General features: G+C 52.9%; 1 long non-coding RNA gene across 9 annotated transcripts in view; it reads left to right on the top strand.

Annotated features, from left to right (window-relative positions):
• Positions 1 to 27,108, top strand: part of LOC132025411 (uncharacterized) — a 109,100-nt gene that overhangs the window by 42,441 nt on the left and 39,551 nt on the right. For 8 of the 9 annotated variants that reach the window (XR_009406569.1, XR_009406568.1, XR_009406563.1 and 5 more), the window contains 3 exons: positions 1,478 to 1,653; positions 7,714 to 7,902; positions 13,897 to 14,028. This is a non-coding gene — a long non-coding RNA (uncharacterized LOC132025411). The remainder of the gene's footprint in view (positions 1 to 1,477; positions 1,654 to 7,713; positions 7,903 to 13,896; positions 14,029 to 27,108) is intronic. The other variant, XR_009406566.1, reaches the window with a different exon arrangement.

Genomic DNA, 27,108 nt, shown 5'->3' with positions numbered 1-27,108 from the left:
TTTAGCTGAATAGTGAGGATGGATTTTCATCGTGATGTGTGTATAACTCGGTCAGTCCACCAAGCACTCATTCATCAAAGAAACAGTAATTCAGATTTATTAGGCATCATACATGCAGTGGCCCAGGACCACACTGCTTCTAGGTGTCCACCCACACGATCCTGCAGCAGGATTCTTGCAGGGTTATTCATGCCGTCTACATTGTCGTCTTTCATCTGTATTTATTCAACAAATGGCGTTACAAAAATCAACAGCAGGGAATCCCTGTTCTCAAGACTCACAGACCTACAAACACGTCTTCATGCCACACGGTCAGTGCCGTGCAAAGGAACGCAAAGCACCGTAGGAGGGCACAGGTGGTCTCCTAACAGAAGGAAGGTGACCCAACCCGCGTTGACAGGCAGATGGGGCGTGAGAGAGAGGAAGACCAGGAAGCAAGAGAGAGAGGTTCTTTCCAGAAGAGGGAACAAAGGCTCAGAGATTAAAACCTGTCTCTGCCAGGACTCGGGGAATGTGTACACGGTGGCCAGAGAGCTTGGAGCCACATGTCCCCCCACACTCCACCAGCTGTTGGCACTTCATCCTCCACCAGAATGGAAAACCGCCCCCTCCAAGTCCTACCCATTCTCGAGACGCACTCGAGACCTCCTTCCTTCAGGAAACCTTTCTGGGCTATGTGTCAAACAGATGGGCGCTTCACTCCCTTCCATTTTGTACATTGCCATTCAAAACTTATAAGAAATCTCACCTTCCCACCAAAGTGTAAACTCCTCGAAGATAGGGACTATGACACACATGTACTCCCAAATGTGTGGGATCCTTCGAGAAAGCTCGTGCCGCACTGTGAGTGCTTGTTGAAGCCACACTAGCCCAGCCTGGGATCTCTAAAGGCAGAGTCCCCGGCAGCGCCCAGTCATCTAACCTCAGGCGGTGACTGGTGAGTCTCTTCATACGTGACTTTGTCCTCACACAACATCTGCTAAGACACAGTGTCATAGGTCTGTGATAAGCATAGACTAGATGCCATTAGCCTGATTTCAGGATTCCTAGAGAAGAGAAAAGTAACCATGTTACAAGGAATTTAAAGCGATCCCCGTTAGAAGTGCCTGACTCTAGTCAACCTTGGAATTTACTGTTAGTAAACGTCTCACCCATGGAAAGAAGAAAACATTGCCACCTGTGAAAAGCCCTGAACTTGTAGACAGAAGAAGCAGGTCTTTAGTCCGTCTCTACCTGCATGAGCTGTGTGACTCTGGACAAGTCACCCATGCCCTTTTAAACCTCAGTGTCGCCAATCTTTAAAATGGGAATTATAGTGCCTCACGGGGTTATAACTACTCTCATAGGGCTATGGTAAGAATTAGAGGTGGTAATGATGTGAACAGGATTGGTAATATGTGAACTCTCGTTTGAAAATCAGAGAGCGCGCTCATTTTTAGCATAAATGAAAGTTCTCTTCCCTCTGTTTTATTCCCAGCATTCAGAATCCAGACACAAGCTCTCCACGGGGAAGTACATGCACTGTGCTTACTTTAAGGGGAGAGAGTGTCCATCATCTCACACCCAGGAGATCTACGGTAACCACCATGTCCGCGACTTAGTTGTTGGAAGAGTCACCTCTGTAGTCCTCCAAGGCAGCATGGTGCCTGAGAGGTAAGGTGCCCCGCTTTGCTCGGTATCCTAGTGGAAAGGCACCTGCTCAGAAAACTGCCAGACTCCTCTTCTCCCAGGGAGAATTCTGTGGTCCAGGGGAATCCCCTTCTGAAAGAGGGTCTGCTTAGATTTGTCAGGGAAAGTCGTTAAGCAACGCAAACAGCAGAAATGAGCCCCAAACCAAAGACCATAAAGAAGACTGATGACGACACTGGAAGGAGAGGCAATTCTGTCTACCCAGCAGGCACCGATCTCACCTCCAATCAGAAGCCTGGAGTCAAAGCTTGTCTCTGGTACAGACTGGCTGTGTGGCTTTGGGAAGCTTACCCAACCTCTCTGATTCTCCAAAGTTGTGCTTTGTAAAATAAGCATAATGATGCCAGTCTTCTGGTATTAAGGATTACATTCGTATGAGTTTCACAAAATGGAAAATGCCTTGTGATTATGGAGCTGATTATAAATGTACTGCCTAAAGTAAGCATTGAGAACAAGCCACATGAACTGTGTGTGTGTTGGGGGTGTCCATAAGCTTGCCCACCAGGGGGTCTTAAGTGGGATTCTAAGAACCACCTGAAGATCTGAAAAGGCATCTCCTGCAGATGAAGGGTGTGTCCTGAAAGCCAGTTGGATTCCATGGGTGACTACAGGCCACCCTCCAGTGGGTGGCTGCTGTTTTGGGGCTACTGTGTGGGCCCCCACAACCCCCCAGCCCAGGGACAAGGTGGGGGACCTGGCCGCACCGCTCCCATGCCTTCCTGCACTCCAGGCTCTGTGGTTCCCAAGGTGCTTCCTTTTGCCCCATCTTTTAAATTTTCCCGGTAAACCTGTTAGGCGAGCTGAGCAGATATAAACCCTGTCTTCACTCACATACACCTTGGGATGACTGGCCTGAGGCTACAGAGCTCAAAATGACAGTGCCTGGAACCCTAGCTTGGAGGGTTAGCTGGGATTTGAGCCCAGGTTTTTAAAAACCTTTGCCAATAGATCAGGCCTTGAGCCCATGAGCCATGAGCCCGAGCTTAACCAAAGCCCTATGGGTCCCAGTCCGTGAGGTAAACAGCCCCCCACAGACACAGCGTTTCCTGGCAGGCCTGGCTGTCCCCAACATCTCTTTCTACTCGTGGCTTTTTATTTCCTTGCATGTGTCTCCAAGGGGACCAGCAGGGACATGCCCTCCCCACCGTGGTCCTCGCTCCCTGTGTGTAATCGGGGCGCCCGTGCTGGCCCCGCACGGTGATGAATGAGCTCCTTCAGGCAAGCCGGCAGTGACTGAAGCCCGGCCAGCCCCGCAGGCTGCTCTTGGGCAGTGCCGTGCCCTCAGATGCGATTAGCCCCGTGTGTCACCGTGCTTGGCAGCAGTTCCTGGAGGCAGGGAGGCCTTTGTTTGCGCCATTGTCTTGTCAACTGGCTGTAACTTCGTTTGGCTGCCAGCTGGCGTGGCCTTCTGCATCACCCTAGCCTGCTCTCTCCTCCCTTGGGTCATGGTCAGTCTGTCATCCCGGATTTTTCAGGGAATATCCAGGGTGTGCTTGTGAAGCTCCCGCGTCTTCCCCCAGAGCAGCTTTGAATTCATGTTGTGGACCATGAACACGTTCTGCGTGGTTCGGGAGGCGGGCTTCCTGGGACCCCCTAGCCTCACCCCGGCGGGTACAGAGGAGGAGGAATTGCACATGGTAGACAGGCTCTCCCGGCTGCGAGCAGGGCCGCACTCAGACATTCAGTGCTTCCACACAGTTTAACTGAGCACCTACTGTGTGCCAGGCCCTGTTCCAGGCAATATTGCAATAAAGTAGTGAGTGATAAAGACGAAAAGCCCCTGCTTTATGGAGCCACATTCTGAGGTGGGGAAGGGAGCAAGAAGAAATGAAAAATAGGTTAAAAGATGCAATGGAGAAAAACAGAACAGTGAAGAAAAAGCTGGCAGCAGGAGATGCTGATGGGAGCGCCCTCCATGTGCCCAGTACAGAGTAGACCCCCGGCTCTGATCTGGCCAGGTCCTCAGAGCTGGGTCTGATTCCCAGGTCCCCAGCTGTGGGTGGCTGGAGCTGCTACGGTGGAAGGACCCCCTCCAGGTACCCGCCAACCCCGCCAGCAGGGGTACACCCCGCCAGCTGGACTCCACCCTGTGCAGCCCCACCCAAGCCTGCCCAAACCTCCTCTTCTCCTCTCTTTCTCCCTCCTCCCAACCACACATACTGACTTGGCAGCCGTCCAGACCTTGTTCAGTCCAGGCTGGGGGAGACAGACTAGCCAACAGACCGTAGCACGGCCGAGATCAGTGACCCCCGGCAGGGCCTGTGCGCGAGCTGTGGAAACCCCGAGGGGGGCAGGGTCTTCGCAGGGGGCTGTCCTGTGCACTGGAGGATGGTGAGCGGCCTTCCGGGCCTCTACCCACTGGTTGCCCCTAGCTCCCCGCCCTGAATGATGAAAAACCATCTGCACACACTGCCAGGTGTCCCCTTTTGCAAAGTGCCCTTCAGTTGAGAACCACTGGTTGAACTCAACATCATTCAACTTTTTTGACCAAGAAGCACCTTTAGCTGGGAGGGAGGGGGCTGTCTCTCCATACGGCATGTACCCTGTGCCGTCCTAGACACTCGGGGTAGTGCTGCTTCTGGACGAAGCCAGTTCCCTACACAGCGTCCAGGGCCTTGGGCTCTGAGCCTGGTGTTCGAGCTGCGGGTCCTACCACATCTGTTTCTACCTTTGCCTCACAAAGACGGACAGTTCGTCACTGCCTGTACACACTCTGCATGACGTGTCCTGGGCCTTCGCTCGGCTGCTCCTGCAGCCTGCAGTGCCCCTCCCACCTTGCCTCCCCTGGTCCACAGGTTCATTCTTCAGGGTTCCCCTTGGGCTTCATCTCCTGAGGGAAACTGTCCCTGAAGACTGGACAGGGCAGAGAGGCCGACTTTGCTCCTCAGCTCCCAGAGCACCTGGCCTCGGTCTTTCCTTCCTCCGAGGCCTGAGACAGGCCCTAGAATACCTCCATCCTGCAGTGTGCGTGGCTGGGGTCCCCTCGTGTAGGGAGTGAGGCAGCCCATCTCTCCCACTGGGCCCGCAAAGCAGAGACTCTCGTCCTTTCCTCTCTAGAAGCTGATAAATTGTGCGGCACAGAGCACGGTTCTCAGTCAGGGTCACCATGAATCAACAAGTAAATAGAAAACAAAGACGAGTGTGATAAAGGGAGTGAGGACAAGAGAACACAGGCTTGAGGAGGGAAAGACCCAGGAGGAATATTCTTTTTACAACTCAGGAAGGGATGGCGAAGCCGCCTGCCTCCTGCCTCGTTTCTTTCTCCTTTGGGCTAAATGCGTCCATTGCCTTAACCTTTTTTTTTTTTTTTAAAGATTTTATTTATTTATTTGACAGACAGAGATCACAAGTAGGCAGAGAGGCAGGCAGAGAGAGAGGAGGAAGCAGGCTCCCCGCTGAGCAGAGAGCCCGACGACGACGCAGGGCTGGATCCCAGGACCCTGAGATCATGACCTGAGCCGAAGGCAGAGGCTTAACCTACTGAGCCACCCAGGCGCCCCCATTGCTTTAACCTTTAATCTCACATCCGTCTCCTTTTCCCGCCCTCTGATTTTCACATCCTTCCATGCCTTCTCCACCTTTTCCAGAGGCTGCTTTTGTGCTTCGTGTGTGTGGAGCAGCAGGAGCGCACGGCCTGTCTCCCTCGAGCCAGAGCATCCCTTCCACTTAATTAGCCTGAGATTCCACAATTCCCTGAGCCTCACCCTCCCCCTGGCCCGGTAGCTGCCAGAGGAGCAAATTATTTTCACAGAGAAGAGAGTGGAGAGAATGGAATTGGTGATTATGCTAATTATTTCCTTTTCTGTGTCAGGGACTGCTCCTCAGGGAGCCCAGATCTGGGGCCAGGAGGGTGGGCAGGGAAGGGGCCATGAATGTGGAGGACGAAGCCCTGGGCTCTGAGCTGGGGTGTGGAGAGTCTGCCCTGGGGAGACACCTGAGGGATGTGGCTTCTCCACAGAGTTAGGCTCTTCAGCTGTGAAGGGGGCCTGCACACGTTCTGGGCTCTTTCATCCACAGCATGACCTGTGAGGGAGACACATCTCCATTTTATAGGTGTTGAGGTGTGAGGGAACAGTCCACAGGTGGAGGGACAGTCCCGAGGAGACCTGCCCTAGGGGAAAAACACATCAGAGAGGGGATCATCATTCCAACCTACACCGTGTCACTGCCAGTCCGGATGGTTTCCCTCGTCTCACAGCCCCTCCTCTTGGTGGACACATGGGAGCAGTGATGGCCGAGGAGGGAGTGTTGGGGCCAGAGGCCCTTTAGCAGCCCTGGTGCTGTACGGCCTGGGCCCAGGACGCAGCTGGCCAGCCTGTTGCTCTCTGGTGGGCAGCTGCCTTCAAACCACTTGAATTAGTGCTGTCGGGTTCTGTCACACGTTCCTTCTGTCCAGCCTGCCTGTGCCGCCCCGCCTCTGCTCTCCACACAGCAGCTGTCTCGGGTGCCATTGGGACCCCTCACCCTTCAACAACCCAACAAGGTCGTGCCACACTGGTTCTGTTTGTCACTGGGGCTGGCTGGTGTTTGCCAGTCAGCAAATGTCTGTTGAGGGCTGGGCACAGTTCTGGGTGATGGAGGTGCAGGGCAGGATGAGGCCGAGCTCCTGCTCTCAGGGACACCGCCCCCACCTCGGGGAGCAGGGTTGGGACACGTGTAGTTGGGCGAGAGACAGAGGACCCTGTGCGCCCCAGGACCTGCCTTGCTGTTTAATGAAGTCTGGCCCCGCTGCAGACTCTCCAGAGGCAGCTCTGAGGTGGAGAGTCCTGTGGAGGCTGCTGCCGGGGCTGGTGCCACCTCTGTCCCCAAACCATGCGTGGAAGCAGCAGGAGATGCCCCTCACGGATCCCCTTCCTCCGCCAGCACATAGAAACTCCGGGATGCTTAGTGAGAGACCCAGGAGGCTCCTGAAGGGACGCAGGGTCTGTCAGTTCTGCCCATGGTGGGGGTGACAGTCCTTTAGCCTGGATGTGGTTCCCAAAACTGAGTGCTGTGGCCCAACTTCAGGCCACCCTGATGGGAGGCAGTAGATGGAGAGCGGAACAACACAGGCGAACACCTAGGTGCCGACTAGGGCCAGTGACCTGACCACTCTGTGCGTCCTTTTCCCCTGTATGTAGGAGCCGCGTTAGGCCTGCTTCACGGGGTGAGAGTGGATTAAGGGAGACATACAGCTGACAGCATGGAGGGCACATGGCAAGGGCTCAGTAAATGACAGCTCGGTTGCCTGATAGCACCTTACAGCGGAGGACCTCCTTCTGCCTTCTCAGTCACGCCTCCTCAGCCACTGGCCAGAGTCCAGAGAGTGAACGGCCCGGGAAGGATGCAGTGACAAAAACACTCGACCACATCTGGAACGTCTCTGGTGCGGCTGGTCCTTGACCGGGGGCTTCCCCTGGGAGCTGCTCTGTGGGAGAATAAACCCAAATCCTGCCTCTGCCGTGCCTCTAGCGGGGGCCTTGGGGAAGTCACCCAAACTCGCCCAGCCTCAGTTTCCCCCCTTTCAACTGTGGATAGTACCGCCTCCCTCAAATACTAGTCGAGATCATTAAGTAATGTAAGGTAGGAGTGGCTACCTTTTTTTGCTTGCAATAAAGCATGAGGGGACAGAGAGCCAAAGGAGGCCAACAGGAAGCCGAGGGAGGTGGTCCTGAGGCAGAGGGAGGCAGGTGACCCTAGACGGGAGTCTGTGATACCAGCAGCTACACTTAGAGCACTCTCCGTGAGCTGGCACCATGTGGAAGGTTCTCTTCCTGACGTACCTCACTGAATCTTGCAAAATCCTCATGAACTAGGGATTATTCCCATTTCAAAGATGAGGAAAGCAGAGGCTGGAGCAATCAGGGAACCTGCCAAAGGTGGTCTGGTTTAGAAGTGGCAGAGCCAGGATCCAAAGCGGAGCTGTCTACCATCACAGCCCCAACACAGTGCTGCCTGCTGGGGGTGAGGTGCAGGGTCTGTCCTGCTGGGCCTGAGGAGCGAGTTTCTGCGTCTCTCACTGTAATGTGGGTGTTGTCATTGCAGCTCCGCAGGACACCTGTGACCTAGACTGGGTGGTCCTTGCCCCTCTCCAGTCTTCGGCGGGAAACACTTTATAAGCAGATTACTTCTCCGCCCTGCTGCCCGGAGCCAGATCTCTTGCCATGCCAAATTGTTGGAATGGTTCAGTGACAAGTGTGTTATTAAGAAGAAATTTATGACGCCTTATTCAGAGTGAGTCACCGAATCCCTGTGGTGAGAGGCGTGGGGAAGGGGCCCTCCGCTGAGACAAGCTAACTTGGGGACCTGGGCCCCAGCAGCCCTGGGCCTGGCTACGTCCCCAGACCCCCACTAGAGGGTCAGCACAGACTGGGGACGAGGGTGGATGGGGCATGGGGTGGGGAGACAGCCTTCCACCTTAGGGAAAGATGGTGCCCTGTGCCCTGTGGTGGGTTTGCATGAACCTCACAGGGGCCATGAGGGGCTCCAAGACTGTGCTCATCGGGACAAGAAGCCACGGCCTCCAGGAAAGTCGGAGGGAAGTCTCAGGGGACAAGAGCCAGGAGCCAGCCTGGGGAGGGGTTTCTGGGGCCATGGAGACGGGGATCAGGGCAGTAGAAGGACTGACACTCAACCTGGGTGAGTGGCGGGAAAATGATCACCGAGCCTCCGGCAGATCCGCTAAAGGAATTGGGGGGGAATTGCTTTAAAAAGAAACTAAGAAACAGGAAAGAGGTGTGGGGGTGACGTATTCTCATATTATCTAAGCAACAGAATTTAGGTGACTATTTTGAAATCTGGAGTTAAGAGCAGGAAAAACAAGCTGCTGCTGAGTTGTAAGTGGTGGTCTCTGGGGAGCAGAGAAGGTCGGGCTGGCTTCTGCTGTGTCTTTCAGCCCTGTTGGATTTTCCACGATGGACGTTGGTCACGTGAATAAGACCAACATTAGTTTTTATGTGGAAATCAAGAGCGTGGGCTCGAGAGTTTGATCACCATGTTTAAATCTCTCTGGACCCTCGCTGGTGGCAGGCCCGGGTCAAGCCCCAGCCTCAGTTTCCCCATCTCCCTTGCAGAACTGAGGTGAGGACCCGACATCATTTCTGTACGAGGCCCAGCACAGAGTACGTGCTCAGTAAATGATAGCCTTTGTGGATTTTAAGATTCCTGAGAAATTCCATGGTAGAGAGTGAAAGCAAAATCCACTCCCCAGGGTTTGGGAGGAGTCGAGAAAGCCTGGAGAAATGTCACCCTCGTGTATTCCAGGAAGCTGTCCAGCTGCTGCTAAGCTTGCAGACCTCCGGCAGGCCCCCACCCCATCTGCTCAGTATCTCAGTTACTAGCGGCGCACGGTTGGCTTCCAGAGCGGGTTGGAAGGAGCTTCGGGGGTGCCGGGAGCAGCTTTTTCACATAAAGGCCTGATTCATTCCCAGGGGACTTCTGGTGGGCGGGTTTCCTTCTGACACAATTGTCCCACACAGAAAGTTGCCACCGCGGAAGATGGGGCATTCCTCGCGGAGCTGGGAGAAGGCGGGAGCATGCTGGCCTCAAGCAGGGGGTCCTGCCCCCCCATCTGCCTGGGTCCTGAGCTAGAGCTGCCCACAGGGCCCTGGTGTCCCACCCACCCACGGGGGCCTCAGAGGAGGGCATGAGGCCGAGGACGCTGACCCCCTGGCCTCACTATACACACGTACTCATTTAAACAAATATATTGAATGAGGAAAAGGCTGGAGAGAGAGACCCTAAAACGTTAACCACACTCCCGAGTGGTGGGATTTGAAATGCTTTTCACTTCTTCTTGCTTCTCTGTATATTTCAATTTTTGTACAGTAATCATACATTCTCTTTGTTCTCAATTAATAACAATCAGAAAGAGCAAGGTGGCGAGTCCGTGAAAGGGGAGTGGGTGCGGTAGGAGACCTTAAGCTTGAGAGGTTCAGTAACAGCTGGGAACATGCGGGTCCTCTGGCTGCCAGGATTTCTAGAATTCTGAGAGCCGGCTTGGGGCGGGGCGCAGGAGGGTTGTTGAGGCAGGATGAGAATAACGGGCTCGTGTTTCCCCACCACCTAGCACCTGCTAGGTGCTGCTCTCTCACTCAGTCCTTACCGTGACCTTGTGACATAGGCTCAGTCGTCATCTGCACCGGACAGATGGGGGATGGGAGCTGGAGAGGCAAGCACTTGCCCGAGGGGCCAGCTGGCGCTTGAGCCCCAGCATCCAGCTGTGGGCGCTGGGCCGGCAACCTCCACAGTGCAGCAGCCGAAGGAACATGAGCCAGAGAGCGCGATGGAAATGCTTATGTGCCAGAGAGTCCCATTCTCTTCCTGAAAAAAAGCTCCTCTTTATTTCCCCGAGGTCTTCCCAGTGGGAGAGCAATTTCGCAGCCATGAACTTAGAAATCCACCACTTTCAGGGGTGCTTGGGTCACTCAGTCAGTTAAGCATCTGACTCTTGATATCAGCTCATGATCTCAGGATCGAGAGGTTGAGCCCCGTGTCGGGCTCCACGCTCAGTGTGGAACCTGCTTAAGAGTCTCTCTCCCTCTCTCTGGGCTCCTTCCCTGCTGGCGTGTCTCTCTCACACTTAAAAAAGAAGAAAAGAGGGAAGGAAGGAAGGGGAAAGTGGGAGGAAGGAAGGAGAAGAAAAAAGAAGGAAAAGAAATCCACCGCTTTCCGCTTGCAGCTGAGGCTCCGCTGGTATCTACCGAGCATTTCCTCGGGCAGACAACGTTTCAAATGTCCTCAGTCATCTGTTGATTTCCCTTCTCACTGTGTCTGTCAGTGTCTCCCTCCACGTTATACCGAGAGTTCCCGGAGACCAGGGATCTCATTCACTTGGCTGGTGGACTCGGTACCATCAGCGTCTCACCCTGTGTCCCCAGATCGCTGACTGTTGTGTACCGACGATGTGGCCCTGTTCAGTCAGTGAGGACATGGAGACTCAGAGAAGTTAAGGAAAGCACTCGAGATCCCGCAGCGGATGAATATTGGAGCTAGGTTTTGAAATCGGATTCTGACTCCAGGAACTGTGGCTCACACTCACCCCCTTGGAGAGTCCTGTCTCAAGGCAGAGTGTGTCACAAGAGACACACCTGTGGCCATCTGGGAACTGCAGCGGGCGACCATCTTAGTGGGCTGCGGTCTAGGGACAGGGGAGGATGCAGCTGGGCCCCAGGAGGACTGAGGAGGCGTTGGAGCCAAGAAACAGAGTCACTGACAGGAGAGAGCACGGAGTGGTGGTCATGGGACCCCAAGCAGGTTAATGACCCTGAGCCTCAAGTGGAGGCAGTAACTCAAGGAGTCGTGACAAAGATTAAATGAATACGTACACAATACTTAATACAGCAGCTAGTCCATGACAGGGGTGTGTGAGTGTGGGGGGGTGTGGGTGTGCGTGTGCGTGTGGTGGGGTGGGAGAAACGGCACCAAACTGGATAAATATCTTTGCGTGAGGACCCAACCACTTCCGCGTTCTGTGTCACATGGAGAGTATGTGCAAATCCCCAGCAAGGGGTCCTGTAGCCACCCTGGTTGCGTAAAAACTTACCCCCAAATGTAATGACTTGAAACAACCACTGTCTTTTTGCTTACGGTGCTGTGGGTTAGTGATTGAGGCTGCGAATGGTGGGGCGGTCCTGCTGGTCTCACTAATGGGGCTGCAGCCCACGAGGCTGGCAGCGGAGGTGGATTGGTTGAGGGCAGTCACTGTCGATGTTTGGGACTGCTTAGGACTTCATTTTGGGTACGCCACAGGCACTGTGAGAATTTTGCAGCCCTGGGCTTCTACCCACTCAATTCCAGCAGCACCCCCACGCTGCCAACACCATATACAATTAGGACAACTAAGAAGATCTCCAGACATAGGCCATTGTTTTCTGGGGGATGGAAGTGCCCTCTGGCTGAGGACGACCTGTCCGAGGAACCAGCACCCAGACTTCCTGACAGTAGGCGTAGCGGGGGATGGAGGGCGGCCCCAGCAGCAAGAGAGCGCATGTCCCCGTGCTCCTGTGCCTTCTCTGGAATCACACTGGCTGATGTTCCATTGGCCAGAGCAGACCTTATGGTCAAGCCCAGAGCCAGGCTGAGCAGGGGCTGCACCCGGGCATGGGAGCGGAGGCACACTGGTCTGGAGCGATCACGGTAACGGTGACTGCAGGCACTTGTCCACTGTGACAATGATGAGTGTTGCCTGTGTGCACACGGCACGGGGGTGGGGTGTGACCTTGGGCAGGTCTCTTTTTCTCCGTGACCTCATCTGCACAACGAGGGAGGGGCTTTTTCCTGTGTGGTCCCTCGCCTCAGTTTCTCAGATGTGCTGAGAGTGAGTTGATTTCAGAGAGGCAGTGCCGTAGAAGCAGGGGGGCCTGGGGCCCTGCTGTGAGGGGAACTCTCCTTGGTCCTAGAGCACCCCAAACTGGCCCTTCCACATGGCTTTCCCCAGGCTAGAAAGCCTTGGATTTTAAAATACAAACAGGACAAAGTGGTTTACAATCCTGCAACATCTTGTCGTTCTCAGAAAACATCTCCATGCTCCTCTAGGTGAGATAATGTTCAGATTTTCAGTGTCTTGCCATAATAAAGTCTTAGTTAACTGTGCAGGGCTGGTGACCCTTTCTGGAGGGAAAGGAACTCTGTCATACAGGAGCCCAGGCCGAGGAGGTGCTTCCCCCTTGCACGGAGCTTCCGTGTTACCCTTGGCGATGACATCCTACTGGCAGAGGAAAGGAAAGGCAGAGAATCACATGGGAAGCAATCACGAGCCAGACCAGAAGTGGCCACTTCCCTCTGCCCACTGGCCAGAGACCAGAGCTCAGTGGCCGTGCAGAGGGGCAAGAGCTGGAAGTAGCTGTGAGCCCAGGAAGAAAGGCAAACAGACTTCGTGAACTCAGAGTAGTTTCTGCCACAAAAATACACTCCTTATGTCCCCACAAGGTCCCTGATAGGAAGGGATGTTCCGGTGCGTTCACCGCTGGGGCTCTGTGTGCAGGGACAGAGGGACACGGGCTTACCTTTGAGCCCGGCCTGGTGCTTATTATTAGCATGGTGAGTTTGAGCAAGTGGCTTCAAGCCGTTTCCCCATCCATAAAATGAAGATGATAGTAGTATCCAAAAGACACATAGTAAAAATTGTGTGAGCCAAAAATTCAGGTAAAATGCCCTTTGGAAACTGCAAAGCACCATACAGTGCCCCTGCTCCCACTGCTGCCCGTCTGGGGAGGGCACCCCCGTCCACACCCCCAGGCCTCCTGCAGCCTGCAGGGAGTGGCTGCCTGGACAGTCCCTATCTTCCACAGTCCGGATCCAACTCAGGTTCCACATTTTCCTTGATGGGTCTAGCGAGACAGAAGACTCGCTGTCTCCCGTGCCTGGTCCTTGTGTCCCCTTCTTCAGAATTTGTCTCTTTGAGTTCATGTGCCTTTGAGTTTGTTCTTCCTAAATGCCTCTTGGGTTTCCTTGTGCATCATCTCTCCCTGTGTTGCACAGCGGAGTGTGACCCCAACTCTTTGATCCAGGAACCTCCGCCCCTTCTGAGTTCTTGTCTTTCCCACTTGGAAACGCTGTCCTGCTCCTATGCCATGCTGCAAGTTGAGTTGCAGCACATGGGCCTGGGTGCTTGGAGCGGCACGCAGGACAAGACTGAGCCAGACATGGTCCTGGCTCTTGGGGGGCTTTCTGACTGCCTAGGGGGACAGCCACCAATACAAACAAGTACCCAGACACAGAGAAGTGCCTGGAAACTGAGTGCTAAGGAGAGGAAACAGGCCTGGATTCTGCGGAGAGGTTTCCCAGCAGAGGTCAAGTGAACCAGACATGGCCTTGAAAGTTGCCAGGAATACCAGTGGGTGGAGAGGGAGAGGGAGGGCCCCCCGCAGGGCCCCCCCCACGTCTAAGGCAGCATGCGATTCAGGGGTGCGGTTCATAGTCCTTCAGGATGGCATTTCTGCTGGCGCATTTTTGCCTCCCCAGCCATTCCCAGCCACAGGACAGTTTCTGCTAGCCCGTGGTGAGTGTCCATGTTGCCCATGGTGAGTGTCACAGGGCCACTGAGCGTCGGGGGCACCAGGCTGGGGGTGCTGGGAAAAGCGTACCCACCCCTGGGTTCGTAGAATGCCCATGGTGTGTACTCAGAATATCTATTAAATGAGTGATGGCAGCCTCTGAAAGGCGTCTGGGCCTGGTCTCAACTGTCGGAGCCCGTGTGATCTGACGCAAGGCACTTCTCCCCTCCAGGCCTCAATGTCCCCTCTTGTCAAGTGGGTTGATCACAAAGGCCCAAGGGACACCGTTGGCAAGAAGACGAAGCCCATGAGCTACAGCGTCGGGACGCCGGGTCCAGATCTCCAACTGCCCGAGGGGCTTCCGGTAAGTAAATTAATCTCTCTAAGCCTCTGGGTTCTCCTGCTCAGAAGGGAACAACAATACTGCAGCACCTAATCAGAAGAGCAGAGGTGGCATCCCAAGAACTCTGCAGCACAAAACTTGGAGAGTCATTACAGTGAGGCTAACGAGAAGCCGCAGAGATTGGAGCTTCTCATGGCCCGTGTGAATCCAGCTGTGACAAGGTGTTACAGCAGGGTTCCTGTGGATTCAGTGTGTTTACACACAGGCATGTGCGTGCGCGCACACATGTATATTCTCTCTCTGTGTAGATATGTGAACACGTGTAAGATGCTAGCACAGCGCATGTGCAATGGGGGTGACTAACTGGTGGCAGGAAACCAAGAGCTTCCTGGCCGGTCTGAAGCGTGGGCTCGCTGAGGACCACTCCGTGCGTGGGCTGACGGGACATGTCAGCGAGGGACTCTGGCAGGGCTGAGCCCACGCTGTCCCAGGCCTGGAATCCCGCCAGCCCGACTCCACTCTGCTTCTGGGCCACTTTGCTCAGTCCACAGTTGGATCTAGAAATCCCAAGGGGGAAAAAAAAAAAAAACCCTGACCTGGGCATCACCTGTGAGTGAGCCAAGAAAGAACTATTTTTCATGTTCCCAAGAGAACAGCAGGAAGACATGTCAGAGACCACCCTCCTCATTTTCTATAAAAATGCTCGAAATCATGTGCATGATCATTTCTCATGGGAGAAAAGTTAAGCTTTTCTTTTTTTAAGAAAGCAGTGTCTGAATAAAACCAGCTCCTGGGGCACCTGGGTGGCTCAGTTGGTTAAGCATCTGCCTCCGGCTCAGGTCATGATCTTAGGGTCCTGGGATTCAGTCCCCACATTGGGCTCCACACTCAGGGGGAGTCTGCTTCTCTCTCTCCCTCTCTCTCTGCCCCTTGCCCCATTCGTGCAACCCACCCCTCTCTCTCTCTCAAATAAATAAGTAAAATCTTAATAAATAACTAAATAAATAAAAGCCGGCTCCTCCCACTCCAGCCCAGGTGAGAACCCATTGGCCCTGGCCCACCCTGCTGCATGGTTGGGCCTGCGGGAGGCTTGCTGGGGCAGGGCCGCCAGCTCTCACCCCTCCCGGTGAGCAGCAGCATGAGGCCATCCACAGATGCTCCTGCACCAGGGAGCTCAGTCAGGTACCGGAGTCCCACATGCATCCCACACAAGACCTAGCAAGGGCTTTCTGCTACCATCTGGGCTCACCTGCATTCCACATCTTAAAAGCAGAGGTATCAGAGTGGGAGGGAAAGCCAGAGAGCCGCCCCCCTGCCCTGCCCTGCCCTTTACAGATAAAGCACTGAAGCCGGGGGAGGGGTTAGCCGTGCTTCCCTGGCTGATTCTTCTCTGTCCTCTTTGTCCTTCCTTCTCACTTCCCAGTCCCAGAGCGCAGCGCGTGGACCTCCCACACTGTCACCCAGGCCTGTGGCTTTGTGTGCCACACATGTGGGGCCCACTCTCAACTCTGCGGCTCCGCAGCCCGGACTCCCTGCAGAGCTTCAGACTCCTACATCCAACTGCCCACTCGGCGCCCCCTCTGGGACGTCTCATGGGCATCACTCTTAGCGTGGGTCCAAACTGAGTTCCTGGCCTTTCCTCCTCCCACACTCGGCTCCATGTGAGCTCTTGGCAGTTCCATCATTGCTCAAGCCAGTACCCTTGGAGTCTCTCTCGGCTTCTGTTTCTAACAGGCTCATTCCCAAGCCATCAGCAGAACCACATACCTGTGACTTTGGGCCACCTCTTCCCACCTCCACCCCCACCAGCCTGCCGTGAACCACCAAGGGCCCTTGTTGGGTTTGCTGTGGTCTCCTTCACGCTCTTTCTACTTCCACCCCTGGGCCCTGCAGTGTTTTGTGAACTTGGCAGCCAGGCTATCCTGGGAAGATGAAAGTCAGCTGAGTTCCCTCCTCAGCTCAAACCCCATCCATAGGTGGTCCTTGTCACCTCTCCATGGAGGCCCTAGCCCCCCCCCCTGCTCACCCCACTCCAGCTGCCGTGGCCCCCAGCACACCAGGTACACCCCCACCCGGAGGCCTTGGCATTGGCAGCTTTGCTGGGACACTTGCCCCCACCCCCGGTGTCTGCCTGCCTGCTCCCCTGCCTCCTGGAACTAGCCTCACTCCCCATCCGTACGCAAACACCAGCTTTTCAGGGTCGTCTTCCCTAACCTCTTTCATTCAAATTGCTCCCCCCCATTTTCTGTCACCCCTTTTTACTTTATATTTCCCCGTGACACTGCCCACCAAACATACTGTGTACATTATTTATTTTGCTTATTATTTTTCTCCCGTAAATGGAATGTAAGTTCCCTAAGGGTGGAGGTTTTTTTATCAGACACACAGTAAGTGCTCAATAAATATTTGTTAAATGCAGGAAAGAACAGCAGTCAGTGGTTCTGGTGTGTCCTTGTCCACCGTTCCCGAGGACCATTGCACTTAGCCGATGACAGGAAGAGCAAGAAAACACCTTAGATCAAGTCCAGTTCCCCCTTCCCCTGAGAGAAGTTGAGGCCTAGGGAGGGAGAGGATATCCCCCCAAATCACAGCACACTGACTTTAGAGCTGGCGCTGGGACTGGGTCCCTCCATCTCCCAAGCAGAGCTCACACTCTGGTCTCCCTGCCACCCACGGCTGGAGGTCACCCCATCCTGATGGCAATTTCCAACCTCCTGAGCTGAAAATAAGAATAAGGAACTACAGAAAACTGAGAAATGGCACATAGGAGGGGGTATTTTTAGCTTTGTGGGTTTCTAAATACATACATATATAGAAAGGTCTGTAACTCTGGCTATATATAGGTATTAAACCAAGAAGCAAGTTGAGGGGTGGGTCAGCTTCTCCGGGGGTGGCTGCGAGCCTGTTGCGACACGAAGAGTTTTGAACCAGAGTGGCTGATTCCAAGGAAACTGGCCTGCTGAGTCAGCTGGAAGCTGCACTCCTCACGTGAGGGGTTCAGAAAGAGTCTGAGGACTTACAGCCTCCCTGTCCTTCTCCTCAGTCAGCCAGAAGCACCCATGAAATTCCAAGGCCCACCCAACCCAGTAACTGAGTAAGGCTTTTAGAGTCAAAATCCCCCCATTTTAGTCAAAAGCCTCATGGGGATTCTGAAGAGGGTCACTGAGCAGAAACCTTGAGCCCCCGCCCCCAGCTGACAGAGACACTTCCCTGGGCTCTGGTCCCTTTGGCCACCAGGAATTTTCCCAGACCTCAGACCACGCTTAAAATCTGAGGCCTGGGTCAGCATGGGGCACTTCCCTTTAGCAAGACACTGTTCACCACTTGTGATCTCATTTCATACAATTTACCAGGGAAATACTTTTATAATTATCTGCATTTTACAGTTGGAGAAACTGAGGCACAGTGGGTAAGTAATGTGCCTGGGTCTCAGCGTAAGGGGCAGATCCAAGCAGTCTAGCCACACCATTCCTGGCCTCAACCACCAGGTTATACAGCCCTGGCTGGAGGGCAGGGAGCCTGGGTCAAAGCCCAAACTGTGTGGCCTTCCTTCATTTGAAGTGTTTACTGAGTGTTGACTATGTGTGGAGAATTCCTGGGCTCTGAGATGCGTGGCTGGGCCCAGGGCCAGATGCCACAAATCTTCGGCGGGACGTTGAGCTAGGTGATGGGTGTGGAGCAAGCACACTGGCTGTCCGAGGAAGGTGCATGCTGGCAGGCCTTTCCAGGCCTTTCCTCCCACCTGGGGCAGCCTGAGGGAGGCATCCTGATTGACGCTGTGGAACCAGGAGCAAGTGTCTGTCTGCAGGGCAGGAAAAGGCCCTAGCACTGGAGTTGGAGCAGATCTTCCCATCACGAAGATTATGTTATAGTGGGGAGACACAGACAGTGACCACAAATAAATGAGATAATTAAGATGGTTATAAGGGAATCTAAACAAAACAGGGTGAGAGGTTGTTATAGGTTGGACGGTGTTCCCCCAAAAAGGTTCATGTCGAGGTCCTGCTGCATGTGACCTTATTTGGAGAAAGGATCTTTCCTGCGGTAATCGAGTGAAAAGTGAGACCAGGGTGGGCTCCAATCCAGTATGACTGACGTCCATAGAAAAGGGGGAAATTTGGAGACACATACACAGAGAGAATGCCCTAGAAGATGAAGCTAGAGATCACAGTGATCCACCTACAAGCTGAGGAACAGCCAAGATTGCCACAAACCACCAGAAGCTGGAAGAGAGGCCTAGAACAGATTCTCTCCCTGTGCTCAGAAGGGACCAGCTTCTCCGACATCTTTATCGTGGGCTTCTAGCCTCAGAGACTGTGAGAAAATAAATCTCTGTGGCTTAAGCCACCCGGTCGGTGGTGCTTGGTTACGCAAAACCGAACTGACAGAGGGACGGAGCGTGTGTGGAGAACAGGGTTACTTCAGGTAACACAGGGGACGAGGCCCATCTGAGGAGGGGACACACGGGCTGAGTCCTGCACATGGAGAAGAAGGCTGTCCACGGAGATCTGCGGAAGATCCACACATGGAAATGGACTTCGGCGTTTCTATAAGGGGAGGGTTGGCAGGGCCAGGAAGCTGGAGCAGGGGGGGTGAGGGCGGAGAGGGTCAAGGTGAGATGAGATGGAAGGCAGGGGTCAAAGGAGGGCCGTGGGACATGGGACATGCTGGGCATGTGGGTTTCACGTGAACTGCAGTGGGAAGCCAGTGCAGGGAGTGATGTGCGACCCGACTTTCCCCTTCAAACGCTCCCTTGGCTGCTTCGTGGAAAAGGCACTAGGGGTTTGGGTAGGTGGAGATCAGTTAGCAAGTGAGGCTCACGTTCCACGGAGAAGTGCGAGGGAGGGATGGTCTGGGTGGTGGTAACTCTGGAGAAACCCAGCAGGACTTAGCAGTCCTGGGATGGGAGGAAATCGAGGCACCGAGGAGGACCCCCGGGATTTGGGTCCAAGCAACTGAAATAGCAGCAGCGCTTAATTTTTACAGTGGGAGAAGGAAGGGGGGCCGAGGAGGGGGCTCCTTGAGGGGGAAGACCGACAGCCAGCTTCCATCCAAATAAGATTTGTAAGATGAGGACAAAAGGAAAATTAGAGACACTATAACGCTAAGTCATAGTGCCTCTAATTAGAGACATTGTCGCCGTGCTAGGACTCCTAGCTGGAGGGAGACAGACATGTAAGCAAATACTAGAAATACCACATACCAAGTAGCTGGCTGCCCACAGCTGAGGAAATTACTCTGAGGAAGTTGGAGAAAAGAGAAAAGGTTTGTGTTTTGTTTTTTTTCCAAAATAACTTGACTTACATAAATGTTGTAAAAATAGTACAAAGAATTCCCGAAGATCTTTCATCTAGCTTCCCCAAATGTTGACATCCTACAGATTTACAGCGCTGTCCTCAAAACGGGAATCAGCATGAGCTTCAAACCTCATTCAGATTTTACCAGTTGCCTCACTAATGTCCTTTGTGGGTCCAGGAGCCAATCCAGGCCCATTCACGGCACGTGGCTGCCGTCTGTCCTTAGGCTCCTCCAGCCTGGGACAGCGGAACTAGCGATGCTGTCGGACGTCCCTCAGTTTGGGTTTGACTGGTGTCTCCTCAGTTTAGGTTTGACTGGTGTTTCCTCAGGTTGTGTGTTTCGGCAACAACTTTACAGAAGTGGGTGCCCAGGTGGCTCAGTCAGTTAAGCGTCAGCCTTTGGCTCGGGTCATGATCTTGGGGTCCTGAACTTGAGCCCCACATCGGGCTCCTTGCTCAGTGGGGAGCCTGCTTCTCCCTCTCTCTTTGCCCCTCCGCCTGCTCATGCACATGTGCTCTTTCTCGGTCTTTCAAGTAAATAAATAAAATCTTAACAAAAACAAACCAGAAGGAGCACCACAGAAGCAGTGCGGTGCCCTTCCCAGCACGTCGCGTTGGGTGGTGCCTGAGGCCGGTATGTCGTATGACCCCTTACTCTGGCTCTGATGCCCTGGGTAGGGCAGTGTCTTTTAGGTTTTCCACCATCAGGATACCATTTTCATCTTTGCATTTAACAAGCATCTTGTGGGGAAATACTCTGAGATACGTAAACATCCTGCTTCTCATTACATTTTCACCCATGAATGTTTGTTTCCACTGATGATTCCTGCCTAAAACAATCATTACTGTGGGTGTTTGCCAAATGGTAGCTTTCTAACATCTGTTCATTGGAAATTTGCTTTAAAAAAGAGCTTCCCTTCTCCCTTTTATTTATTCAGATACTGTCTAGGGACCTGTCTAGTGACTCAGTGGGTTAGGCATCTGCCTTTAGCTCAGGTCATGGTCTTGGGGTCCTGGGCTCCCTACTCAGTGGGGAGTCTGCCTCTCTTTCTCTGCTTTCCCTGACCCCACCACCCACTGCTCATGCTCTCTCACGAGAGAACACAATCTCTCTCTCTCTTAAATAAATAAATACATAAAATCTTTTTAGAAATACTTGTCTATATAGGGATGGACCCATTATTTCTTATTTTGCCTTTAATTTATGTTATAGTCTATTTTGATTATTTATTTTGCTACTGAAATTGCCTCAATTTTGGCCACCTTGAGCCCCATCAGATTGACTCCTGTGTTCAAAAGGCAAGTTTTGAGTTGGGTCCTAAACGAGGCATAGGGGCTGGTCCAAGGAGGGAGAACAGAAGCTTCCAGCCTTGAGATGACCCTGAGGGAAACCATGGACCATCTACACCCTGTGCTCTCTGAGGATGCTGACCGGCCTCTGGGCTCACTATTCCTGACCATGAGGGCCAGGATGATGCCGCCGTGTGCCTTGCTCAGGGGGAGACACCTCCACTGACCATCTCCTCCCCACCAGCCCCCTAGGAACGTCCGAGGGACCAGCCCTCTGGGGATGCAAGTACCACAGCTCTTTCCAGCACTGGGCCGTTAGTGCATCTGCCTGGATTTGCTCAAGAGGGGCCCTCTGCCCAGCCCACCGACCCCTCTAGCCGCTTCCTGCCCGCCACGGCCCTGCCAGACTGGTCGTCACTCAGGGCTGTGGTGTCCCCACAGCTTGGCCAGTGACTGAAGGCTGTTCTCCTGACTTCCCTGCCTGAAGGGCTGGTCTCATGGGAAGGCGGTGTGGCTTTCAGAGTTATGGAGTGACAGAACTACATGTCCTAAAGGCCATCTAGGTGAGACTATTGTTTTGACTGGTTTGTAGTCATTTTTTCATCTAGGGCCTCTGTGATGTCTTAAGGGAATACCTAGTAGTTTACGTAGTGGGCAAATGGGGCAGGAAAGTGGCAGGTGGATAACTATGAGTCTGGTCCAGGGGCCTGCCTACAGGGATGGAGCTGGGCCCCAAAGGCAGAATGCCTTATCTGATGTCCCAGGGATGGCGGGGAAGAGTAGGACCCACTGTTAGGACTCCTCGTGTCCTTCACCTTCCCGGTCTGATCTCCTCCTTGTTTCTCAGCTATTGATGAGGCCACGGTCTGGGCACACTTGCCTATTTCCCTTGTGCCTCAACAGGAAGAGAGGCAGAGGCCAGTCTTCTGGCCCCTTTCCGGGGCAGAGCCTCTGGGCACAGGAGCAACATGGATCCCTCGCCCACACGGAAGGAGAGCTGTCCTGGGTCGTTCAGCATGAGCAAGGCTGTTGTCGGGTCCAGGCTCACCTTGCGACCTCTCCTGGCTGGAGGCCTGTGACCTCCCCTAAACCCAGCACTGAAGGGCTAGAGTCTGGCCACCTTTTCTGCCTTCATTTATTTGTCCTTCAGGACAGGATTAGAAACAGGATCTACTCTTTTTCAAATTTCAAATTAAGCTTCAAGATAGGTTAAATATATCCACATGATTAAAATTCAAGAAGTACAAAATTTCCACTGTAGGAAGTCTCCTTTCCAACTCTGTCCTTTGGACACCCCTACCCCTGGGGCAATTGCTGTGGTTTCGTCTTGTGCCGCTTTCCAGAAGGAGTCTATGTCAGACCAGCAAACTTCTGCTGTGCAGGACCAGATAGTGAATGTTTTTGGCTTTGCAGGGCCAGAGTCCTCTTTCGCATAACTCAACTGCTGTTGTGGTGGGAAAGCAGGTGATACGTACTGGTGATATGTACATGAATACATCTGTCTGTGTCCCACGGAAAGTTGACTTATGGACACCAAAATTTGGATTTCGTGTGATTTTCACATATCACAAGATATTATTCTCGTGCAGTCAGTTAAGCATCTAGTTCTTGATTTTGGCTCAGGTCCTGATCTCAGGGCTGTGAGATCAGTCCCCACCTTGGGCTCTGCACTGAGCGTGGAGCCTCCTTCAGATTCTCTCTCCTTCTGACATCTGCCCCTCCCCACCTCCACCCATGCCTGCATTCTCTTTCTCTAAAACAAAACAAAGCAAAACTCTGAACAGCCTTCCTTCCCCCAGGCTCCTCCGCCTCCTTTGACATCCCTTTAAAACCTTCATCTTGTTCCCTCAGTAATAGTTAATACGTCATGCACGGAGAGCTTCACAAGCACTGGCCCTGGCTTGTCTCTGCAGAGAGGCTCTGACCCCACCTGTCTGTCTCCTTGGCCCTGCTCCAGGCCAGCTTTTTCCAAGTATTTCTTAGACTCCAGCCTCCTAATGGGTCCCCAACCTTCACTGTCCCTCCACCGGTCCTTCCTCCCCCAGAGGGATTCATCAAAGTCACAAATGTAATTCTGAAGGCCCCGTGTATAGTTCACAGATCTGTGCAGGGAAAACCACACTCCTTAGGGTGGTGTTTAAGACCCCCGCCCACCACAGTCCGACCCCTTCCCACTAGAGCTTAATCACTACGAGTAGACGCTGGTGCCAAACTGGGCTGTCCTCAGAGGTTTGACATTGGGCAAATGTCTCACCTTTCCTTGGTGAGAGCTTAGTTTCCTGGCCTGTAAAATGGGCAGAACAGCAGCCCTCACCTTCTCGGGCTATTGTGAGTTAATTCCCATTAAGTACTTAGAAGGTGGCTGGCTGGTGCCTCACACCCACCCCGAGCAGGCTGGCCGCCGTTATTTTTATTTTCAAACTCAATCATCGCTTTACTTTCCCCGGTTCACTGTCTACGGCTCCCACCACCATAGCCTCGCTAGGCTGTGGCCATTTTGGAGTCACTCCATGCTGGTGACCTCGCTGTGACCTGTTCCCTCTGTTTCTTCAGGCTGAACGGATCTTCCCCACCTTGCCCACCTTCGAAACGCCACTGGTTTTCCGAAGCCCCCCTCAGAGGCAGCTCCCCTTCGAGGCCCCAGACCCCACCTCCTTTGTATTTCCCCCTCCTCTCTACTTCCACGATTGCCTTTGCACATCTACTCTCCGGAGAATTGTATATGCTTAGGCATCCCCCGGTGAGATTGTTGACTCCCTCCTTGAGGGCAAGCCCTGGGTCTTTCTCATCCCTGAGCTCCCCCAGCACTTAGCCCAGACACCTGCATGGGGGGGTGTACAGTGAATGCCTTTAGATGTACCTGCGAGCTTGAGCTCTGGGGATGCCGGATGTGGACATGTGAAGAAATAAGTACATTGCCTGCCGTGGGACTCAGTACCTCTATAGGGTCTACAACCCGTGTGCTTATAAATGAAATGGACTAAGTTTTCCCAAACCTCGGAGGTGGGCTGGAGGTCCACCAGCCTCTGCTGGTCCATTCCCCCATCACACTGCCTATGAGGTCACAAATCCCGCAGGACTGCCAAGAGTGTGACTTTCACTCATCAGCCTTGCGTGCCTCCCTTAAGAACCAGGCGATGGAGGGCTCGAGAGCACCATCAGCTGTGGGGTGCAAAGACCCCTTGGGAATCTGAAAATTTCTGTTCCTCACACTTGGGGTCCCTAAAAGCCTAGATTGTTAGGCTGCTTTGCTTATGACCCAAATCTCCCCGAATGCTATGGTGACCGTATGCGACTGGCACTCAGGGAAGAAAGAGGGCAAGCCCTCCGAGCCCACATATCCATAGGGACTACACTGGCTACATGTAATAGGAATCTCAGAGAGCTGGGTTTTTCTTCCCTCATGTGACGTAAGCCCTGAAGTCTTACGTGAGGTCCCTGAAGTGGCCCACGCCTTCAGTGTCCCAGGCTCCTTCTACTTTCTTTCTCTGCCATACTTGGGCTGTGACTTCCATCTTCAGTGCTGCTGTGTGGTCATGTGACAAAGCCCCTGTGACTTCAAATATTGCATTTACATTCCAGACAAGGGGAGTCAGAGCGCCATTGAGTTCACCTATTTTAAAGGGCTTTCTCAGAATCCCCTCCCGGTGACAGTCATTTACACCTCATTGGGCTTACCTGTGACCTGTGCATACCCTAACTGCAAAGGAGTCTGGGAAATGTAGTTTCTTAGCTGGGCACATTGCTGCCCGTAAATAAACCGGGATACTGTTAGTGAAGAAAAGCGGGGAGTAGGTTTGGAGCGGGTAGTTCGCTGTCTCTACCCCAGCTGGGATAATCAAGGAAGACTTCACAGAAGAAACGAACCACAGTGGAATCAGATAACTCACCATGTGCCCGGTACTTTGCTAAGTACAGGGGGGTAAATACAGGTGTCACCCTCACACTTGAAAGAGCAGTTCCAGTGCCCATTTTAAAGATAAGGCTAACAAAACCTAAGGCTCAGTAACTCACTCAGGGTCACACAGCTAGTAAATGGCATCTAGGTTCAAACTCCAGAATCCACCCCAAGCCCTTCTCCCCTCTGGGCTCCCTTTCCGGGTCTCAGGCTGCCTCTGAGAGAAGGAAAGGAAGTTTGTGGTAAACGGCCAGACAGTGTGTATCCAGACCAGGACCCTGACTGCGTTCAGAAGGAGTAGGGAATAGAGATTCCCAGCTTGCTCCAAGTGACAATTTTTGAACATAAAGATATCTTATTTACTTATGGCTAATTCCCAGAAGAATGTCACCTGTTTTACACTTTAAAAAAGCATTAGCATAAAGTAAAAGTTAAAAAATCACATGGAGGGGCGCCTGGGTGGCTCAGTGGGTTAAGCCGCTGCCTTCGGCTCAGGTCATGATCTCAGGGTCCTGGGATCGAGTCCCACATCGGGCTCTCTGCTCAGCGGGGGGCCTGCTTCCTTTCCTCTCTCTCTGTGATCTCTTCCCTTCCTCTCTCCTACTGTGATCTCTCTCTGTCAAATAAATAAATAAAATCTTAAAAAAAAAAAAAATCACAAGGAAAACTGGGATGAGAGCATCTTTTGTGGGCGGCCCCAGAGACCAGGCAAAGGACAAGGTGGGAGGTCCGCTCCGGGCTGGGACGACCAGCAGGGCAGGGGAGCAGTGGGCCCTGTGCACACGACCAGGTCCTTCCTGTCCTGGACAGCAGCCAGCAGACTCTGCCGCCTGTCAGGAGCTGGGCAGTGGCTGGGCGTGTGAGGAGCAAAACCAGGCAGTTCAGTGTCCTGGGAACATTCCTGCCTGGGGCGAAGTGACCAGTAGTGAAGTTCTGGGTACCCTCTGCTTGGGGCCACGTTCCGGTCCTCCAAGTCTTCTGCGTGGCTCAAGTGGTAAGGAACTTGACTCCCCACTCCTAAAGGGGTATCCAGAAACCAGGGAAATCCTAGGGCCTCAGGTTTCACCTGCGGTTTGGAAGCTCAGGGGTTAGAGCGCACCTGGGCGGCAGCGCAGAGGCTATGGCTGAGCGCCCCCTTTAGGCAGGACCTGGGACTGCAGTTACCTGCTAATTCCATGACCGGAGTTCTTCCTGCTGTTGTCTGGTAGATGATGGTGCCCTTAACCAAAATCTGGAATATAAGAGGAGAGACAGGTTGGTGGGAGTGTCAGGAGAGATGGGAGATGGTTATTGTCTTTTCAAAGAGAAGATGGAGCTTGTCCCTGATCTCAGACAGTTAATGCATAAAATGGCTAAAAAATGGCAAACAGAGCAAACCAACACTACATGGGTTTATCAGTAAACAGGAGCCTTGTAAGACCCCATAACGTGCTCCGCATGATTCTGAGATCTGTGACAAATATATGAAAAGTAGAGTGCAAACGCAGCTAATCCAGCCGTTGGGAAATTGTGGCTTTTCTGAACACCTGAAAATGGACCAGCCCCATACTTTAAAAAAAAAAAAAGTTAAATATTTTGGATGAAAATATTTTTAGAACACATCCCTGCTCATCCCTGGCTTCTTCTTTAAAAAGATTTGTTTGTTTATTTATTTATGTGACAGGACAGTTTCTGTTTGTGTTTTGGTTCTCCTTCAGAGGGAGAAGCAGATGCCCTCTGATCCCAGGACCCTGGGGTCATGACCTGAGCCAAAGAGAGACACCCAACCGGCTAAGCCACCCAGGTGCCCCTCATCCCTGGCTTCTTAGAAGCTACTGAACATGGTTTCATTGTGAACATCATCTACTCTGCTATCTGTCCTAGGATAGGATGGCCCTGGAGGCTGTGGGGTGGAGGCAGCTGTTGGCTCCCACACTATATGGTCCCCAGTTACTATTTTATTTATTCATCTGCTCTTATACTCTTTCTAGGTATTTCCCCATTGTTAGGCCTTCAAGTGCTCATTTTCCCCTCTTCTTTTTAAGCCTGCTTTCACTTTATTGCCTCTAATCTGTTCCAAGTTTAGAGACCAGACATAAATGTTCATTTTTTATAGCCCATCTTGGTCCAAAATGGAATTAAGGGGACTGTTAGAGTGTATCGGGTACCTACTGTGTACAGTGCATTTTTTTTATTTAGTAAAATTAAAGTTTTTATTTTATTATGCTATGTTAGTCCCCATACAGTACTTCATTGGTTTTTTATGTAGTGTTCCGCAATTCATTGTTTGCATGTAACACCCAGTAGTCCACACAGTCCGTGCCCTCCTTAATACCCATGACCAGGCTCATCCAGCCCCCCCCAGGCCCCTCCCCTCTGAAGCCCTCAGCTTGATTCTCAGGGTCCATAGTCTCTCATGATTCGTCTCCTCCTCTGATATCCCCCCTTCGTTTTTCCCTTCCTTCTCCTAATGTCCTCCATGTTATTCCTTATGCTCCACAAATAAGTGAAACCGTATGATAATTGACTCTCTCTGCTTGACTTATTTCATTCCACATAATCTCCTCCAGTCCCTCCAGATGAAAGTTGGGTATTCATCCTTTCTGATGGCTGAGTGATATTCCGTGGTGTATATGG

The sequence above is a fragment of the Mustela nigripes genome, chromosome 10 (assembly GCF_022355385.1).
Source record: "Mustela nigripes isolate SB6536 chromosome 10, MUSNIG.SB6536, whole genome shotgun sequence".
Lineage (NCBI taxonomy): Eukaryota > Metazoa > Chordata > Mammalia > Carnivora > Mustelidae > Mustela > Mustela nigripes.
The sequence above is the reverse complement of the archived record's forward strand: the minus strand, read 5'-3'. Positions and strand labels throughout refer to the sequence as shown.